This window comes from Podarcis raffonei, chromosome 3 (assembly GCF_027172205.1).
Source record: "Podarcis raffonei isolate rPodRaf1 chromosome 3, rPodRaf1.pri, whole genome shotgun sequence".
NCBI lineage: Eukaryota > Metazoa > Chordata > Lepidosauria > Squamata > Lacertidae > Podarcis > Podarcis raffonei.
Window position 1 is genome coordinate 117,476,083 of NC_070604.1, and position 6,605 is coordinate 117,482,687.

A 6,605-nucleotide genomic window follows, 5' to 3' on the forward strand; every position below is an offset into this window, starting at 1 on the left:
ATCGTGCCGAATTCCCAAAGATAAAATTTCCCTTTTAAGTCCAATTACCGTGTTACTCACGGGTCGTTACTTTTGATCCAAATGTTCAAAGGAAGAAGTTAGCGCTCTCCGTCCATGGCATGCGGCTTCACTCAGCAGGGGAAGCAATCGAACTCTCAGCACCACGCCGCTCTCCGTCCCCCGTTCCAGAGCCTTTAAAAAGGCTCCTTTACGGGTCGGGGGGGCGCAAATGGTGCCCGCCGAGTCACCAGGTCCACAGGCTTCAGCGCCTGTGGTTTCTAAGGGTCCCCGCGTCGCCGCCGCGGCAGAACCCGACCCCTGTTGAGCCGATTCCCTCCGGAGCTCGGAGGGAATCCGCCATTAGACGATGGCGCCAACCCGGAAGTTCCATAGCTGTCAACTTTTCCCTTTTCTTGCGAGGAATCCTATTCGGAATAAGGGAATCTCCCTTTAAAAAAGGGAAACTTTGACAGCTATGGTCAAAGTAGGCAGTGGAGCACATCTCCCCGTATGCTTATTGACTCTCCCAAAGAACACTAAAAGTGCTCATTGGTACTGCACTGTACTTGGTGTCCTCTCTCTGGTTCACCTTGTGTTCTTGTGCTGCGATGCAAAAATAGCTCTCCTTTGATGCAAAGTGCCAAGAATTTCTGCCACAGCACATTAGGAGCATCAGTGCAAGATGGGTGGGTTATAAACAATAAAATTATTATTATCATTATCACAGAGGCTTATAAATAGTAAAAGATTCAGCCGTTGCAATAACATAAAACCTTAGTAGCATAAAACCTCTCCCTGTCCTCTTTGAGATCCCAACCATGAAAATCTACTACTACATTGCTGTCCTTTCTGGGATGTTCTTTGTTTCTCAAGGTATTTTTATTTTTATTATTTATTGAATTTATTTACTGCCCTATACCCAGAGGTCTCAGGGAAGTTCACAGAATAAAATCAAAATATAAAACCACAAAATACCTAATCAAAATAAAAACAACAGCCCAATAACCCCTACCCCCCAAAAAACCCACCACATTTTTAAAGGGCATAGGATGTCAAGGTATGCATACCATGATCTGTTGCAATTCGGCTGTTTCATGTGACAGCCTCCCTTGAAAGCTATTTTGCTTTAGGGTGGTCAGGTTGAAACGCCACCTCCCCTATTGGTCTTTTAATATTGCTATTTTGGATGTGAGAGTTCTGTCCAGTTATCTGCAAGGCCAGTAAGACAGAGTTGTTCCGCCTGCCCTTTGGCTTGGAATCAACTTGATCCCCATCCTCTCTTTCCTTTTTCCTTTTTCCTTTTTCCTTTTTCCTTTCTCCTTCTGTGATGGAACTCCTATTTGGGGACTTCCCTGGCTTTTTTCTGGCCCACATAGGACCAGTCTGGATAGTTGGCCTTGGTGAAGATTTGAAGTTTTCATCCCCCAAAAGTTTTTGATTTGAGTTTCTACTGAAATGAGGCTGCATTTTAATGTTGTATTTTAATCTTGTTTTTAAATTGTATTTTAATCAATTGTTTTTATACCTGGTGTTAGCCGCCCTGAGCCTGGTCTTGGCTGGGGAGGGTGGTGTATAAATAAAATTTATTACTACTACTACTGAGGCATCTGATCAAGATTTGTATTTTAAAATGAGCTTAAAAAAATAAATATATTTGCAGATCCTTGTGTGCAGAAGACCAGCTGTCTAAAAGTACTTTGGCAGATGTTTATCTTCCTAAACAGGGCCCCTCTGATTTGTATTAGCATTAGCAGGAGACGAGTGCCTCAGGGTTGTAAAAGGAAATTACAGGCTAGGAGCAAAAGGTCTCACTGACCATACAAATTACAGAATAATCAAGCTGCAAAACACAATTAAGAGTTGGTAAATAGTAAGAATTATTGTGCCTCCCATTAGAGACTTGAGCCACATTTTCATAAGGTTAAAGGGTAAATTGAAGAAGTTGCTTTTAGAAACAGCAGCTGGTTTGAAAGGGGAGGTGTAAATTTAAGGGGTTGCTTTAAATTGTTTTTACTAAGTTCCTTTCCTTCTAAAAAGCTATATATGTTAATGTATGAAATATATTGGCTTAAATGTAATTATGCAAAGGATTTAGAAAGTAAGAAATGTTAGATTCTTATGTTAGATTCTTATTTCATTGATGGTGTGTGAGAAGGTGAACCCAAGATCTCTGTTTAAGATAAGCCATCTGTTTTAGCCATCTGTTTTGCAGTGAATAGGGCAACAGGGGCCAAAGGTTATCTGGTAATTAAGGTGCCTGGTAGAGGTAAATGTAACATATATGGCTACTTGTCTGCCATTTATGGATAGAAGGAAATATAGCTCTTTGTCTCCCATAAAAGGTAATAGGAAATGGGTGTATCTTTTATGATTGGGTCTAGCAAACAGCCAATAGGAATTTCAACCAGGCTGATTGGACAGAGGCAGCCAAAGGAGGAGCAAGGGGGCTGGGCTGAGGGAATATAAGTGCTGGCCATCAGGGCTGGAAGGGCAGAGCTTTGGTAACCATATACCACTGTGTCTCTCATTTATTTGTCTGACAAATAAATTATTATTTTAATTTCTCTATTGCTGCGTTGAATATTTCATTCCAGCTAAGCGTTAACCACAAGCAGAGTGCTACACTACTACTACTATTTTGCATAGAGAGTGGGCTGTTTGTTCTTTGCAGAATGAAATTGATGTTGGTTGTCATTGTTGTTGTTGTTGCTGTTGCTGCTGCTGCTTTTTGTGTGTATGTGTATGGAAGAGGGAGAGGGGGAGGGAAAGGGGGAGAGACACCATGCTCTTCCTTCTTGATCTCTCATTGGCATTTGATACGGACGACCATGGAACCTTCCTGGACCAGGTCTGAGGAACGGGAATATGGGAGAGTGTATTGTAGTGGTTCAAGGAGAAACCTTCACTTTATTTGGAGCCTGCTGAAAACATTCTTGTTTGGACAAATCTACCTGGATGCTTAGAAAGTTGAGGTGTTTTAGTATTTTAACGTCTGTATGTTTTAAAGTATGGTTGTAAATTCTCTCCGTAAGTGACTGTGGAGGCCTATTCTGGATCCACACATCCTTCTACTGTGGTGACATAGGTTTCCAGGTGGGAATTGATCACAGTGAGAGTTTGCCAAACATGCCTTCCTCTTAGCTTGTTTCTCCTTTCGTCCTGAGTTTGTGCTTCATTAAAGTCCACGATGCCTTTGGTAGAAGCCAGTCTCCAATTGAAGTGCTCATAGGCCAGTGATTCCCAGTGTCAGTGTTTATATTACTTTTTCCTTTTTTTTTAGATTTGCCCTGAGAGTGTCTTTAAACCTCTTTTGTTGTCCACCAGAATTACACTTACCATTCTTAAGTTGGGAATAGAGTAGTTGCTTTGGAAGACGATAATCAGGCATCTGAACCACATGACCAGTCCAACAAAGTTGATGTTGAAGAATCATTGCTTCGACACTAGTGATATTTGCTTCTTCCAGTACACTGGTGTTAGTTTGTCTGTCATCCCAAGTGACATGTAAAAAATTTCAGAGACGGAATCTTTTGAGGAGTTGGAGATTGTGTTTGCAGCTTAATTCATATATGGAAGTTATTTTGTGTGTGCAAAGGTGAATTTGTGTGTACCTTGAGTCTTCTCTTTTACAAAGGTCTTGCATGGGAGGGGGTGTTTTTCCTAGAAATGAATATTGTTGTTTAGTTGTTTAGTTGTGTCCGACTCTTCGTGACCCCATGGACCAGAGCACACCAGGCACTCCTGTCTTCCACTGCCTCCTGCAGTTTGGTCAAACTCATGTTTGTAGCTTCAAGAACACTGCCCAACCATCTCATCCTCTTTCGTCCCCTTCTCCTTGTGCCCTCCATCTTTCCCAACATCAGGGTCTTTTCCAGGGAGTCTTCTCTTCTCATGAGGTGGCCAAAGTATTGGATCCTCAGCTTCAGGATCTGCCCTACCAGTGAGCACTCATGGCTGATTTCCTTCAGAATGGATAGGTTTGATCTTCTTGTAGTTCATGGGACTCTTAAGAGTCTCCTCCAGCACCATAATTCAAAAACATTGATTCTTCGGTGATCAGCTTTCTTTATGGTCCAGCTCTCACTTCTGAAGATATTAAAAAGGTGCACCCATGAATGAGTGGCTTACAATGTCTTTTCTCTTTCTGTTTGCAGGTCAAACCGGTTTTATAGAAAGTCGTGAAGCGTGCGAAGCTGCTGAAGGTTGGTGCCAGGAAGGCCCATGCAGTATTGGACCCATGGAAATTGGAAAGTGTGACACATGGATCTTCTGCTGTTCAGGGTAAAGTTTCCCAGTTTGTTTGTTTTTTAAATCCACTCTGCCCCAATTAAACATGTGTTTGCATTTTCAAATTTTCAAATTTACATATACAGTACACTGGAACATCACAGGCCCCAGTAGTTTTGCTTCTGGAATACAGTAGTACCTCTGGATGTGAACGGGATCTGTTCTGGAGCCCCGTTTGCATCCTGAATAGAATGTAAGATGCGACTGCGTGTCTGCGCATGTGCGGGTCACATTTTGCCACTTCTGCGCATGAGCGTGATGTAATTTTGAGTGTCTGCGCATGCGCGAGTGGCAAAAGACGGAAGTAACGCGCTCCTTTACTTCCGGGTTGCCACGGAGCGTAACTTGAAAACGCTCAACCTGAATCACATTCAACCCGAGGTATGACTGTACAAAGTTTGTTTTCTTCATAAGGAGCTGGTACCTGTTCGTTGGTGAAAACTAGAGAATGGCTCTGAAACCTGAGTACAGTGGTATCTCGGGTTAAGAACTTAATTCATTCTGGAGGTCCGTTCTTAACCTGAACTGTTCTTAACCTGAGGTACCATTTTAGCTAATGGAGCCTCCCGCTGCCACCGCTGTGCGATTTCTGTTCTCATCCTGAAGCAAAGTTCTTAACCCCAGGTACTATTTCTGGGTTAGCAGAGTCTGTAACCTGAAGCGTCTGTAACATGAAGCGTCTGTGACCCGAGATACCACTGTACACCAATGTGAAGCAGGAGAGTAACTTTTGGGGGGGAGTGCTTTATCATACACAGACACTGAAAAATGGCGATTTGAAAATGCAAATACATGTTTAATTGGGGCAGAGTGCTGACAGAAAATCTGAAGGGGGATTTTGCTTAGTTGGGGTTTCACACAGAGTGCCACTGAAATTTGATATGTCAAGGTCTTTTACTGCCTGCAGGTAAGAATGAGTTTTCTCAAGGCTCAGCTCTGGAACAATGAGGAAATCCCCCAGACCCATGAAAATTAATCAGTGCACATTACAGCCAAAAGATGGTTCAAGGAAAAGTTTGAGAGGCATCCATACTGCCTTCCCAGCCTCTTCTTCACTTCCTGGGTTATTGTTTTGGGGAAGAGAGGAGGCTGAAGGAGATAATGACATTCACCAGCTTGTGTTATGGTGATATCTGTAAGTTCTTTCATGCAGAAGTACTATTTTTGTCCTTGAAAATCTGCATGAATATTCTCTGGTAGACTGTGCTTTCTGTTTCTTGCAAATGCCGTGCGAGGGATGTCCCTGAAAATAAAAATCTGCTATCTTCCTGTAGGAACTACGGAAACTGAAGTTGGCACCTCATCAACTATTATGTTCTCATGTACATGATGATCCACTACTCTTTAGCCTTCAGAATATGTTACCATGGGACTGAGATCCTACATTGTTGATTGCAGGATTTGTTACACATCTTTGAAAAACCAGTGCATAATGTGTCAAATAAAGGAGATGATGTACCGCTAAAAATTCCTGTGTGTGCATTCTGTTAAATGTCTATAAGGAAAGTGGTTTTACTTTCAGTTCAGTGAGCTACTGGACTATGAAGTGATCTGCTGGCAGCCCTGCCAGAGAAAGAAAACCTTTCCAATTTTGGGAACACCTTTGGTGCTCCATCTTGTATTTGCCCTTGCCTGCTTCACAACTTTTACAGGCACAGAAGGGAGCCAATGGATAGTGCAGAGGCACTGCAGAGACATAACTAATCAACTCAGTGAGTGGACTTTAAATAAGTATTCTCCACCCCCCAAAAAAATCAATTCACACACATTTTTACAATGCAGTTTCAAATCACCGTGTATTTATTTCTGTGGTCAGCAGCACCAAGCTCTATATAATGGGAGATTCAGGGTATGTATTTCTATTGATGTTCCCCTTTGATAAAGAGATTGTATATTAAGCAGAAGACGAACCCCAAACTTAGTACTGCCTGCAAAAGAAAGAAAGAAATGAGTCACTGAATCGCTCGTGCAACAATGTGTAATTTAACAACAAATTCATAGCACTGTTGATGCCCACCTTTAGAATTTTTCTCATTGATGCAATACTGCTTTTGGAGATCAAATAACAAAAAAAGTAATCAAAAGCTAAAGGTGCTGAAGAAATTGCATGCTTGTCCCCACCATAAGTTAGAAAGAGAACCCTGAAGGCAGAGGGAGGCAACAAGATGTCTTCAAAGACATCTGGTGAACTCATGTTTGCAACCATACAAAGTCCTGCCCTGTGGCAAATGATCTCCAGGAGAGAATGGCGAAATGGTTGTCGTCTCTTGCCCAGGATTCCAGCCTGGTAAGAAGATCGTGATTATATTGTTAGAATT

General features: G+C 42.2%; 1 long non-coding RNA gene across 1 annotated transcript; it reads left to right on the plus strand.

Moving 5' to 3' along the window:
* Nucleotides 1-778: 778 nt before the first annotated feature.
* LOC128411652 (uncharacterized) lies at nt 779-5,749 on the plus strand. The gene is made up of 3 exons (XR_008329869.1): nt 779-873; nt 4,155-4,281; nt 5,562-5,749. It is a non-coding gene; the product is annotated as an uncharacterized LOC128411652 (long non-coding RNA).
* The last annotated feature ends 856 nt before the right edge of the window (nt 5,750-6,605 follow it).